Source organism: Protopterus annectens, chromosome 5.part0, assembly GCF_019279795.1.
Source record: "Protopterus annectens isolate FY-2018-M chromosome 5.part0, PAN1.0, whole genome shotgun sequence".
Lineage (NCBI taxonomy): Eukaryota > Metazoa > Chordata > Ceratodontiformes > Protopteridae > Protopterus > Protopterus annectens.
The window spans coordinates 248,440,598-248,455,945 of NC_056735.1; positions in this window are offsets into that span (position 1 = coordinate 248,440,598).

Sequence of the window (15,348 nt, forward strand, 5' to 3'; positions counted from 1 at the left end):
TGGGTTACAGCAATACAGCATGGCTTGGACAACAGGTATCTGTCCGTATGATACCCTTGTGGTGGTTAGGTGTGTCATGTGTAGAATGCATTGTAGCCACTGTATGTATTTGCAGTCATGGATGGACATATCCGTAGTGTGTTGGCATGTACGTGAGACTGCTATATGCCAAAGAGTATTGTTCCCAGTGATGTGTGGGGCTCAGTAAGAATGGCTACTGGTATAGTGTAGTACTGCAGGGATATCACTGACACCAGGTTCTTACATCTGTGTATCAGTTGAGGCGACACCATGTAATGACCACTGAATGTCAGGCTATGTAAGCTGTGTATACTACTAGAATGCAGACCATTGACATTTGGAAACCGTATCACCCACAGCATACTGTCAAACCATGTCATGTTCCATGCTAACCATGTTCACAAATGTACACCTGCAACTCAGTGCTGCAAACATCATACATGTACTGTCCACACCCCAACACATGCAGGCACAGGTACACACAACAGCCATGTGGCACATGTGCAGACAGTACACTTTGGGAATTAACACTGGTGTATACAAAACTGCAATGACAAACATAGGTAATGCATCCTGCATGCTCGAATATACCCACAACATCATTACACTGTACTGTTAAAAACATGATAATATTACTACAGTGCTATGTAGTCACCCTGTGCATCAGCACCATGCTACTCTGTTCCTGCATCAATGTTACAAATGGCAGGAGGTGGCACAGTTTCATCATATGCACAGGGTTTGTACTTGGTTTGCCAGAGTCTGCCATTGACACATCCAATTGACATGTATGTGTGTGTTAGTGAGGGACAACAGTACAACATGGGGCAATGTTGCTGCAATGTGTGTGTGTATGTGTTAGCCCTAGGGGTTAGCATTATGTGTGTGTGTGTATGCATGCACACAGTTCCACCATGTGGCTGCCATATACGGGTGTTTGTGTACAGCCACAGTCTGTACCTGCCAGGCCATACAGATCACTGTCTCTGGCCACGGGCATGGTACCTGTGCCTGGCAGGGGTGCTACGGACAGTATCAGGTACTAAGCCAGACTGGGTACTGTCATCAGAAGCAGTGGGTTGTTGACTGGACACATGTCCCTGCTGGGACTGTTCAGAGCCATGTGCACGTGGTCTTCTCGGATGGTCTAATGACAGCACAGACCCAGCATTGCTGGGGTTGGTACTGGCACTATGGGAGCGGCTGCGGGTTTGTTGTCATCCACGACGATTGCCAGCTGATAATGTTGCTGGCATATGTCCACGTCGACACCTCAACAGTCTTGCACTGTCCTGGCTCCTGGACATGTAGTTGTGGAAGAGATCTAATGTGTCCCCACAACATCTATCAATGACCTCTCTGATGTTATGGATGGCAGATGCAACATCACGCATAGTGTCATTCATAGTGGTGCGATGTGCTCTAAGCTCCCTCAGACCCTGCCTGGTGTACCGTTCCATATGTGCCTGCATTACAGCCCGGAACATAGCTGAGGTTGAAAGACCTCTGTGGGCACGTCTGACAGGGGCAGTACAACCACAGATGCTCCCACGAGAACCCCTGGACATCTGCCTGTGTGGTACAATGTCAGGAATCTGGCCATGGCTGCTGTGAGGGGATGCATGTGCCAATGATACCAAACTACCCTGGTCAATGCCCACTGTATGCTGTCCCTCAGCTAAGGACATTGGTGACAATGGATGTATCGGCAGGATGACTGTGCGTATTGATGGGGTTGACTGCAGTGTAGTGTCAATTGGCTGACCAATGACAGACCCTGTCACACCTCCCTGTGCCATTACACATGCATCATCATAATCACTATCCCCAGCATTGGCTTCAAGTTCCCTGTTGCACTCCACCAGAGCAACATCAGAACCTGTGAGAGGAAGATAGGAAACACAGTTTACAAATGTGTACACGATATTAGCACACAGGCGCACATGCACACATGCACACATGCAGACATGCACAGGCACACATGCACACTCCTCAGTACAGCAGATACAAACACAGACACACCTGCAATGCAACACATACACAATACTGTTTTAGGGTGGGTGACAGTATCACAAGGAAAAATTTCACTGCACACGTGTCAGCATGCAAATTATGTGTTGCACAGGAACATGCAGTGCAAGTGTAGACAACCCTTGTTAATAACAGTATACGTGTACTTGATGCTTGTGTGTAGTTGTTCAGTGATTGTCTCCACTCTGGGACACAATGTGTACAAGGACATAACAATGTTGTGCAAGTGTTACAAGCTGTGGGTGCATATATTTGCACACACACACACACAACACATGACGGTGCTACGCAATGACTGCTATGTGTACTTTTGTGGTCGGCAGAACTGGATGTGGTGTAGTAACATGAGCCATGATCAACATGCTTCTTGTGGTCAGTCAACAATAATAATGTGTGCCAGACAGGCAGCTAGCATGCTGTACCTGACGTGCAGTAACATGACTACATCCACAATTACACAGCCACTTGTTACATGGGTTTGTAAGGTGGCCAATAGTGAGCATTGCCTAACATGAATGTATTATTTGTTCAAGACTGTTGGCCAAAGACATGATAGGCCTCTACCCCTCAGGTATATTATGTGTGCTACATAGATAAGTGGGATACTAAAGGGTGGCCATACAGCAGGTGTCATAATTGGACATGTGTAGCAGGCTAAGGTGTAGTGTGTATGCAAAATGTGTGTGTTGTGTACATGTGTATCAGGTATGCCTATACAATGTGCAGTACTGTGTTGCCACACGTGTGTCATGCTCTGTGTATTGCATGTGAGTGAGGCAGCTATTGAGAATAATGGGATATGCATAGTCTCACAGCAAACATGCACAGCATGCATTATGCGTAGGTCTGTTACATGTGCACAGAATACAACTCCATATGACCTGCACATGTCATTAGCAATAGTATTGTTATTACACACTCACCAGCATAGATTGGCTGCCTTGCTGTCACTCCAGAGGGACCTGCAAAAATATGAGAGTGATTGCCAGTGGCCACAACTGTGTCATTGATACTGTGAGTATGATAAAGTACAGTAGTACAACAGGTGGCTTTCACAGGTATACAGATTATGCTCAGACTATCAATCTTGCAGAAGAATAGGCAGGTTAACAGCTACACAAACAGTACACATCTCACACATGCATAAACTACCAGTACAGAGAACAGTCAACTACAGATATGGCATGCTACCTGCATGCTCCATTTCAACATGCTGGGTGGCTCCGGCCTCCAGGATGACACAGGTTTGTGGATGTTGCTGCTGTTGGCCTGGAGCCACAACACTTAGGAGGTGCTCCTCCACACTGGTGGGGGGGGTGGATAGGTACCCCACCGCCTGTGGCAAGCTGTTGTCTGTGGATATCAAACGCACGCTGCCGGACATGTCTAAATCACTGCAGTGATGGCGTACCTGCTCATATGTCCGGTTATGCATGCCTATGTCATTTACCTGACGGACAAGATCTTGCCACAGTGCAGCCCTCTCATGCTGGTTCTGGCTGGTCCTGGAAAACAGCATACAGTAATTCTGCACCAGGCTCTGGTGGATCTCCTGATCCTCTGCTGCTGTATAAGGTGGGTTTCGCTGATGCACCATCACCATGGAGGGAAAAGAAAAATATGTGAGCAAGTCATGTGGCACACTTAATGTTCTAATGTAGTGATATCACTTAACTGCCATATATAGAATCTGTCTGTCTATCAGGGGATACACATGTTCGATACCACATATCAGTGCTCAGCCCACAACTGTCTGACAGTGCCTGCCACACTCCATACAACAAACTAGTATACACAAGCCCTTGGCACACTGTGTGGGATACAATGCACAATCTCACACTGGGGGTATGTATCAAGCTAATGGATGAAGAATATTGTCATCCCGTGCAATGAATGCAATGCACATTTACAGTTTCAGTGGTAATCCACCCTAGTCTTTGATGCCATATCCCTACCTGACATATGTGCACAGTTGTTACTATGGCCAGCATACTGCTGTCAGAGTATACAAGCTGCCAGGTACACACACATACCCTGTAACACACATGTGATTGCGGCCATGGTACAGGCATCATTACACACACATTACACATGCATACAACACACAAATGTATGTCAACACAGATGATCATTAACTGTGTACCTTATAGTACTGTTTGCCCCTACTTACAGATACCTATGCATGAGGTATGTAATCTGTGCAGTCTAGAAGAAACACACCAGACAGTGTTACCAGGGAATGTGAAAATACACCATACTGTAGTGTTTAGGCCTACAACATCAGGTAGTACAACAGTTCATATGTGAGCTGGATTCAACAGCAGTACCACTTACTGAGCATACATGCATTGCTTCTGCCTATGATGGGACACCGCAGTCGTACACAGGGAAGTACGGCACAACATATGCCAATCTACTATGTTTGCATCCCGATAACTGACTCATTGTGTCATAGGTAGGTACTATGCTATTGGCCCTGGGCCTAGGGCAGCCTATCCATATGCTACCCTGCCCTGTGGGACACATGTAATGTGATTTTACTTGCTCCTGTGAAACGGTTACACAGAGGTGACTCAAAGGGCATATTACCTATCTCCATAACATTCATCAGGGGTATGTATGACATCTACTAATAAGGAGCCTTGTTTGTTAGTGCTGGGTGGTTTACACCAGAGTATGGCATATTTGTGTATAGAAACCTGTACCTCCAGCATGTGCTGTTTAGTGCAGTGACAAGGATTAGGGCCCTAGGTCATGTAGGCTGGACAGATTGTGAGGTGTTGCCATGGTGGTTGGCCAACTGGTATGGGCGTGACATAACTGTGTATGTCCAGCAGTGGTAACCTCTGTGTAAGAAGTATGCAAAGCACTCTAGCTGTGGTTTTGAGAGTCAGTCTGCATAGGGAATGTGTTTGAGGGCATTATCAGCCTTTGTTAGGTATGTCTGTGGCCTTTCCACTTGCTGTAGTTCTCATGGGAGGTACATACTGCATAGGACATTGTGAGGTGTAGAGGGGTACACTGACTTACATTTCCCTAGCTGACACACCTTTTGTGATGACACGTACCATGTACAGGGATTACAAGACTAGTGTGCCACTGTAGATATCAAAGGGAAAGCTATTGTACTCCTGTGTCCCATGTTCCCTTCTGACACCTCCAGTGGTAGGCGTGCAACCACCTATGTGGTAGTTAGTGGGTAACATGTTTTGGAATGGGGTATGGTACTGGAGTATCAACAATGGTGTTCAGTCCATGCCTTGGTCACCAGGCACCTGTTGCAGTACATCTGCCCCCTTGCCCCCCCCCTCTCTCTTGATATATATATATATATATATATATATATATATATATATATATATATATATATATATATACACACACACACACACTTCTAAACATCCATTGCTGTACATATACATGCACATAGACTGCCCACATTTCATGGTGGGAATATCACTTCTGAAACAGTTGTGAGACGTACCATTCTGTAATGATATTGCACAGTGTTGTGCATAATGCATTGAGTGTCCTCAGGCCATATAGCTGTAGCAGGCCTCACTGGCTCAGTCCCACAGAAGTTCACCACCACATGATATATACCTGCACTGCATGCTGTTTTCAATGCCACACACTACAGCCTACATTGATATGTGCACATAGCAACCTTCAACTACATATGTATGTCCAGCCTTCACTAACAATTGCAGTATGTCCCTTGCCCTATGCACATCTGCATATACATATAGATACAGACTGCTAACACATATGGAGGGTTCACAGTATGTAGATTATTAGATTATGTAGTTTACATTACCTTTGTCTCTGGCAGATTTTTTCTGCTGGCTTGCTTTTTAATTTTTTTTTCTCACTCTCACTATCGTTGCTGCAATGATAGTATTGTCTGTGTGGACTGGCAGTACAGGCTGCTTTTGTAGGTATCTGTGCATGTGATGGCCTCTGCACCAATTGGTGGCCAGCATTTAGTAATTGCATGCAGCCTGCTGTGTATTAATTGCAGTTCTCACTGTAATTTCAGGACATTGCTATAAAATGATAGGTTAGGTAGGCATAGGCCTTTCAGTTTTGCAAGGTGGGGACCATGCTGGTTTGCTGTGGACACTGTTGTGTGAGTCAGAAGGTTGGTATATCTGTCATATCTAACGCTGTGTTGTAGCCACTGAAATGCATGTTGTACTGAAACCTGACTGTTGCTTCTTCCAGTTCACTCTTCTCAGTGTGTATGTTAACTCACACATGCTAATGCTAACACTGTTTACATGGGAGTATGTAGTTACCTGCGGGATTTGAGGATTAACTGGCATACAACAGTAGTTCTTGCAATGTGTTGCTATGGCTTTTGTATTTTCCCTTTACATTCACTCCATGAATGCCTGATATTTGTTTTTACTGGAATGTGTTGCTATGGCTTTCCCATTTTCCATTTACATTCACTCCTTGTAATGCATGATATATTTCTTTCAGCACTAAGTTCTTATATGTTTGCTGTGGCTTGGTGGCACTTCAAGCAGTCTGGTGAGCCCAAGTTCTGGGGTTTGACACTTACCAGGGTATTTTATTTTGCTGTTGAGCAGTACTAGGGCCTTGTCATACAGAGTGAATAAGGCACTTTTAAACAGTTGTAAGCAGGAAGCAGAAAGTCAGTGGGGACACCAGCTAGGGATGTGCAGGCTGGGTGTAGGGAAGGTCCATAGCTGCACATTTCTTTAACTGCAATAGCTGTACATATGTTTGACATTTGCTGTGACATTTGAAACTTTCCACCCCGAGAGAGGGGTGAGGACAACTAAGTATATTGTACTAACAATTATGAATATCAGGCACATGCAGTGCTTGTGAACTGCTATACTGTCATTAGTATGTTAGATGGCTACATCCTTTGATATTTCTGTGTTGTACTCCTACATAAGGGCATGCTTGTGGAAGTAATTCTACAGCTATTCGCAGAGTATGTAACAGCAGACAGGCTGATATGCCTGTGTGTTTCTGACACTTGCAGGCCTCAGATACTCTCAGGTATATATTTGACCAGCCTCAGGGAAAGGTACATATCAGCAGGATACACCCGTGATATATTTCAGATATTCTGCAGTTGTGACTGTGGGGTATTTTGAGCATATGTATTACTACACCATTTCTGACATGCAAGTAGTGTCTACTTTAACTTATTGACAGTTACCATTACGTGGGATTCCCCACATTTCTGCCTACTGTTAGTACATTTCACAGGGAGTCAGTGGGGCACAGGTAACAGTTGTTTGCAAATCAGGGACATCCCTGTAAATCAGTCACAGTTGGGAGGTCTGGCCTCTTACCTATTCAAATATGGCAGTGTTTATCCTGCTCTGATACTGTGTGGGGTTTGTAAGGTGCTACTGTAACATTATTACCTACTAGCATGGCTGTTTCTCTTCTAACACTAATGTAGTGCAATTCCACAAGAATTGCCAGTAAAGATACACATTACAAGCTTTGTGTAATGGCCTTCCTATTTTCCCTTTACATTCACTCCTTGTATTTCATGATATATTTCTTTCAGCACCAAGCTCTTGTAAATCTGCTGTGGCTCAGTGGTAATTCATGCAGACTAGAGTTTCCAAGGTCTGGGGGTTCGAGACTGACAGGGATATTTTATTTTGCTGATGAGCAGACTACAGGCCTTGTCATACAGAGTGACTAAGGCACTTTTAACCAGTTGTAAGCGGGTTTGCGTGATGCTTAGCTACGCTTATCTATGCTGAGCTAAGAGCACACAAGCGCACACCTGCTGACTACTGTTTAAAAGTGCTTACTCCCGCTAACACCCACACTTTTTTCTTTTAAAGAAAAGAAAATGGGGAAATAGGAAAGTGGTAAAAAGTGGGGCACAAAGAGGGTAGGACAGTAGGAAAACAAGCTCAGGATGTACATGAAGTATTTAGGGAAGGTCCATAGCTGCCCATTTCTTAGCAGCAACAACTGTGCAAATGTTTGAGATTTGGTGTGAAATTTGAAACCTTCCACCCCTGAGAGAGGGGTGAGGACAACAAAATGTGTTGTACTGCCAATTAGAATTATCAGTTTACATGTCCAGCGGACATGCGTGCGAATTGGGCAGTTATGTATGGGGCACACTTTTTTTGTGGGAACAGAGTGCCCTTTTTTTTTTTTTCAGGTGAGAGTGGAATGTGAGGTACAGGAAGTAGGTATATTTGGGGAGGTACCTTTTTTTATTTTTTTTTCAGGTGAGAGTGGAATGTGAGGTACAGGAAGTAGGTATATTTGGAGAGGTAGGTTGGGGAGGTTAACAGACAAGACAAACAAGATGCATACAGGGGCGGAGTATGACAACAACTGACGGGGACGGATGTATGGATATCGCGAGCCCATGAGCCCACAGATGGCAACAGTGGAACTGAGATCCCCACCCATGGGCAGTTACCATTGCGCCTTCACAGCCCAGGCCGGGGCTGTGCTGGGGGCTGGATAGGATGGGCAGGCACACCCGTTAGTTGCACCACTCTCGCCTCAAGCTGGCGTAGGGGATCAGTCACAGAACACCTGATCTCACTACGCACCACAGCCCGGACCCTATGGAGGGTGAGTGGAGGCTCTCCTCCAGCCACACTTGCAGAGGGGGGATGAGCCCCATCCCCTGCAATGCTTCCACCTGAAGGTGGCACAGGGCCACCGGAGGAAGAGGTCCCAGCCTGGGCACTGGTGCCAGGTGCACTCGCCAGCTGAGGTGGGAGAGGTGGGTCCGCTGGAACCCGCCTTCCCTGTTGTCCTATGTTTAGCAGTATTTTATGGCATTTTGGGTTAGTAACAAACAACACCATTCAAAATTTGTTGTAACAACATGCATCAGTATTCCCATTAACCAAACACCCATGAATTCCGAACATTGAGCAGCAAGCATAACACATGCATATTTAGAACAACAGTGCACATTCCAACAGCATGCAGGGTTGATTGGTGGCAACAGGCCATCAGGTTTGGATATGTGAACAGGGCACATGCATCAATGTACATGCAGATATGTATGAACCAACAGGACAAATGTCCATGGGAATTAATTGTGAATACACATACCCAGTTTGGTGTGGAATGGCATAATTTGTGAAAATAGGGTAGGGTGGAGAAATATTACATTAACAACTTACACTACTTATACATATACTGTACATTCCTAGTAGATGCAGATATATATCCCCTACATGTATTAGTACAGTTTCCTGTATGTAACCTTAGGAATGTTGGTGATGGGGATGTTACTGCTACATTAATATACATTCCATTTTATTCATATATGTTCATATCTGGCTGTGTTCAGGTACAGCATCCTGCTACATTTGATTTATATGGGTCTAGACAACTGTGGATGCTCAGCATTTCATACAACCATACTATCTCCATAATGCAAGGGTACAGCAACATATCCAAATTGTGGGACAGACACAGTCCAGGTTCTGTACTTTATTTAAGACATTACACTCTTTGGTTGTGGCTGTCTCATTCATTTCATTATGTAGTGACTGCAGTATACCTTTATTCCAGACTTATTACAGCTTTCTTGGTAGCTTCAAACTGTCTTTCTCACACTCTCTCACTTATTTTATATTTACATTTCAGAATGGTACTTAATTCTAGGCTTTATTAACATTTATTACTGGGTTACAACAATCCTTTCCAGCTGACTCACTTATTTCATATGGCAGAATTTACAATGATGTATTTGACACTTGTCTATCCTTTCTTGATTGATTACCACTCATTTTCAGGCTGAAGCAGTTATCTGATATTACAATACAGGTGAAAATTCTATTTGAGATTTGTTTAATCTTTATTACTGGATTGCAATACACTCTTTTTCCAGGCTGCATCACTTATCTAATTGTACAATACTAGCAGAATCTTTATTCTAGGCTTATTTCACCTTTATTACTGGATTACAATACTGAACTCTTTTACAATCTGTCTCACTTATATTCTATAACAATACCAGCTGAATAATTACTAACCTGCCTGGTGGCGCAACCTCAGCAGCCTATCAGCATAGGCTCGCCGATTCGCGGAAGGAACACCTGCAGCTGTAATATAAATGAAGGAATATTGGAACATACCTCTCCATACTATAGGCTAGGATAGCATTTCTTACATACGTAATTACATGGATACTTAGTAGTGGGGCATTGGGCATTTGGCTGGCCTCCTGGATCCAACGGTTCAGTTGGTCCTCCTTACGTCGCTTCAGGTCCGCATGGTGGTGACGGACCTGTTCACCAGTCTTTGGAATGCCTGTGGCACTGGTGAGATCATGTGCCAACCAGTTCCACGCCTCTGCCTTGTACGCTCCCCATTGAACCTGGCCCTGCATGAGTTGTGCTTCATGATCATGGACTAGGAGCCAAACCATATATTTTGACTCCTCAACACCCCACCTTTGTGCTCTAAAGTGATTTCCCTCTCCTGCACCTGCCATTCTGACTGCAAAAGGGTACCACAATCAGTTATGGTGTGTATTCCCACCTATGGGGCTTATATATGCTGGTTTTCCCACACTTATCTGTGATTGGCCATTTTGGATATTTATCAGCTTAAAGCAAACCTGCTTTGTCATGGTTCTATTTTCATTCATTCCTATATATATGCTAATACTGTATTTCTCAGTACAACTCTCATGGCTTAGTGGTTCAGTACTTTGACTATGGTGCACAATATCCTGGGTTCGACGCTTGGCATAGCTTTTTTTTATTTTACTACTGTCTAGACAGGCTAGGAGGTGTGTCTGTGTAAAGGCGGCTTTGATACAGCTTGCCCAATGTTGCCCGCCGGTAAGCTGATTGGCACGCTAAGCAGCTCCGCGCAAATGGCTTACGCTGGGTAACGTGTTATTTAGCTATGAGCACTCATATTATGCTGGGTGAAGCACTGCTGAGCTACGGGTACTCATATTAAGCTTGTTAAAGCGCTGCTCACCTCCTGGCACTCATATTCAGCTTGCTAAAGCGTTGCTCAGCTATGGGCAATTATAATCCTTTTTTTATAAAATTATTCTGTCTGATTTCTTCACAAATACATGGCCCATTTCATTACATTTTACTTAAATTATAGTTTTATATATATATATATATATATATATATATATATATATATATATATATATATATATATAAATATATATATATATGTGTCAGGGGATTGTTTCATACTTATTTAAATAAAAATGGTGAATGATGTTGTGAGGGCTCGAACCGTGACTACCTCCTCTTTGGCCAATGTCTCTACCACTACGCTATTGCTACTTGTCTTAATTTGTATATGTTGATCTTATATGCTTTTCAATGTCTGCTAACTGTGGCTGAGTGAAGGGCATACCCGCGCAAACGAGCGCAAATGCGGGAAAACATTTTTGAAATTATTAAAAAAAAAATGAAACTTCTATTTTTACGTTTCACACATTTTCAGTAGGGTTTAGTCTGTGGGGATGTGTGGTGTTGTGTTCCTTGACATTTCTAAGGACTCGCTCGTGGGTGTTTACTTTCAGGCCTCTGACTCTTCTGGGGGCATGTCCCTTTGCAGTACTCTGCATTCAGGCACTCCCCCCTACTTTCCTACATGGACAGTGATAGCCTAGGGTATGATTCAGCATACCCTCATGAATATGCATGGCATGCTGACATCATACCGTTCAACTGCAGCCTCCAAGTAAGACATATTAAGTCTTACACAGAGGTTTCGTGAATCCAGCCCTAAGTGTTTTTCTGTGATATCAGAACTTTTCTACGGTATTTAAGTATTCCTCTGTGATATGTGAACTCTTGACTAGTACTGTGTAGTAATAAATATTGTTTTGTATTTTTATTTATTATTAAATATTTTTAAACCTTTCAACTGTGGCTGTTTTTATGTGAAGTTAATTTAAGCTTTAGAGTACAGTGCATGTGTATAGTGATACTGTACAAAGTCACTCTAATAAGCCTTGACTGTTCAGTCACACCATTTGGATAATAATATTGCACAGTAATAATTGGACACTCTTTCAGAAGGGCGTTGGAATAGCTGATATTAGTGGGTGTTGGCAGCTGGTACTACCTTTTAGACTGGATATAAAAGGGGCACAGCTGGAGAACCTGTGCCACCCTTCCCCAGGAGTGTCTGCAGTTGGGGAGTCTTATTGGGGACCTGGAGAGAAAGCAAGAAACCAGCCCCAGACTGACTGTGATCTCTGTGTGCTCTTAAGGGAACTTGTACTTTACTGTGTGTGTATTTATTATCCTTTCCATATATGGACACCCCCACTGGTGTTAGTGGTGAGGATTGAGGCTCCTTGATTGCTAGGCCAGGGCACTGGTGTCACATATTAATTGTTTGGCAATAGTGGGATATCCACATCACATATTAATTGGTTGGCAGATGCTAATTGTCTTGTAGTGGAGTGGGTAGAGTGAATGTTTGGCAAATACTAATTGGCTTGTAGTGGTGTGGGTAGAGTGAATTCCTGTAGCTTGTGTACAGTGATCACTGAAGGTGTTTTGTACTCTAAATCAGCCATGCAGTGAATACTCAGTGTTCAGATCACAATTGTTTTATTTCTTTTCTTAGCTTAGCTAGTCAAGGAAAGCAGGCAGCATGTCAGCAGAGGAGTATGGAAAGCTTACAAGGAGCCAGCTGGCTGAGATGTGCCAGGCTAGGGGACTGGTGCATGGAAACCTGACTAAGGCAGACATGATTACAGCTTTGGTCACAGCTGTTTCAGAAAACAGCAACCAGGAGGATGATCAGACTGGCAGTGGAGATGTACCTCCCTCAGGGAATGGACAGCTCAACCTTTCTACAGAGGACTTAAAAATCCATCTGGAGCTAAAGAGACTTGAGTTGGAGGCCAGGCATATGGAAATAATAGCAGCTGAGTGACTGAGGCATCTGCAGGCTGAGGAGAATGAGAAACTGCTACAACTGGAAACTGAGGAAAAGGAGAGATAGAGGCAGCATGAGAAGGAGATGCTGACTCTTCACCAGAGTCATGGAGGTAATGGGGAAGGGAGTAACTGGACCCCAGAAGCACAAAAAGTCAGTAAATTTCTTCTGCAGTTTAAAGAGGAGGATAATTTTGATAGTTTTATTCATATGTTTGAGAGTGTATGTAAACAATATGATGTTGACCAAAGGCTCTGGATACGGCTCCTGACCACCTTACTCCATGGTAAAGCTGTAACTGTGTTGTCTAAAATGTCTGACATTGACTGTTTTATTTTCACTGTTGTTAAGCATTGCTTGTTAGAATGATTTAAGCTAACACCTGAAACTTATAGGAAAAAGTTTTGTGAGCAAAGACGGAAGGTAGATGAAAGTGTGTGTGAATATATTGCTGAACTGAGCACTTATTTTCATAGGTGGGTGAGTGGATGTCAGGTCACCACTTTTGAAGGGCTGGCAGAACGTTTGGTGCGGGAATAAGCCCTTAGCACTTTGCCTGAGGACATGAGGATCTGGTTAGCTGATAGACAATGTGCTACTTCAGATGAGTTGGTGAAGAAGGGAAACCTATACCTAGCAAGCAGGGCATCCCTGCACAGGAAATGGATCCCAGTACTGCTCATAGGTCTAAATGAGGCCATGGTGGGCAGCACAGACTGCCCCCAACAGAATCTGCCAGTAGCAGAGGAAGCCAGTAGTCCAGGTGCACATTCAGGACCTAGAGTTAAATGTTTTGAATGCAACCAGTGGGGCCATGTTGCATACAGATGTCCACGATGGCAAGGTGGGGAACAAAAGGTGAGAGAGCCAGTAAGTGGGAAAGACAAAATGCCAATAATAGGTGGTCTTGAGACAACAACAAGGGTACCAAACTACCATCCTGCAGATGTCCTGATAGGGAAGGATATGGATGAGGCAGTACCATGTGTTTATGCAGTTACATGCAGTCAGGCTAGGAGACAAGCATGTGGGTCTGGCAGCCTAGGGGGAGACCCAGACAGACTGCTTACTTGCAGCCAAGACTGGTGAGGTGGTTACTTCAGGGAGGGAGCTACTCTGTAGCAGTGAAACTGAAGGAGAGCAACAGATGCCTGTGGGTACTGATGTTCCCCTGGACAGAGGGACTGCAAAGGTAGAGGTGAGTAGTAGTATCCAGGCTGACAGTGAGGCACCACTGTCAGAGGATGCCAGACATCCCATGGAAGGGGATGTGGGAAAGGTTACAAAGGCCTGAGGCAGGTAGCTAGTAAGGCACTTGATTCTAAAGGAAAGGGGGATTCTATATATTGGGATAAAATGGTTACTGTATACAGAGTAGACCCCTGATGGAGGGCTAGAAGGTGATAGGGTACTGCAGTTGGTACTGCCTAGGGTACTGCAGTTGGTACTGCCTAGATCCTACCATCTGGTGCTTCTAGCCATAGCCCATGATATTCCCTTTGCAGGTCATATGGGCATAAAACGTACAAAGAGACATATTATGCAGAAATTCTACTGGCCTGGAATTTCCAGAGATATAACAGGGTACTGCAGGACCTGTGAACAATGCCAAAAGGTAGGCAAGGCAGGAGACAAGGCAAGAGTTCCTTTGATGCCTTCACCTGTGATTGAGGAGCCATTTCAGAGGGTAGCTATGGATATTGAGGGGCCTATGAGTACCCCAAGTTCCACAGGGAAACAGTATATCCTAGTGGTAGTGGATTATGCTACACGATACCCTGAGGCAGTGGCTCTGTCCTCCATTGAGGCAGAAAAGATGGCAAATGTTTTGTTAGAGATTTTTAGCAGGGTAGGTTTCCCAAAAGAAATACTGACTGACAGAGGTGCCAATTTCATGTCAGACCTGCTGGCTTGTCTGTGGAAGTACTGTGGGATGAAGCACCTGAAGACCACCCCCCTAACATCCCCAGACTAATGGTCTTGTTGAGAGGTTAAATTCTACAATCAAGTCCATGCTATGGACATTTGTAGACCAGTTCAAGAGCAAGTGGGACAAATATTTGCCCCATCTCTTATTTGCTTACAGCGAGGTTCCCCAGGAATCCAGAGTTTTTTTTGCTCTTTGAGTTGTATGGGCATGGGGTGAGGGGACCTCTAGATTTAATTCTAGTTGAGTGGGAAGGTGAGTGTCATCCTCACAAGGTGTCTGTTGTGGCATATGTCCTAAACCTCAGGACAAGGCTCAGGGAACTCATGGGCTTGGCCCAGGAGAACCTGGCAGAAGCCCAGCAACAGAAAAAGGTGTTGTATGACAGGAATGCTCAAGCTAGAGAGTATGCTGTGGGGCAGCAGGCAATGGTTTTATTCCTGTCAGAC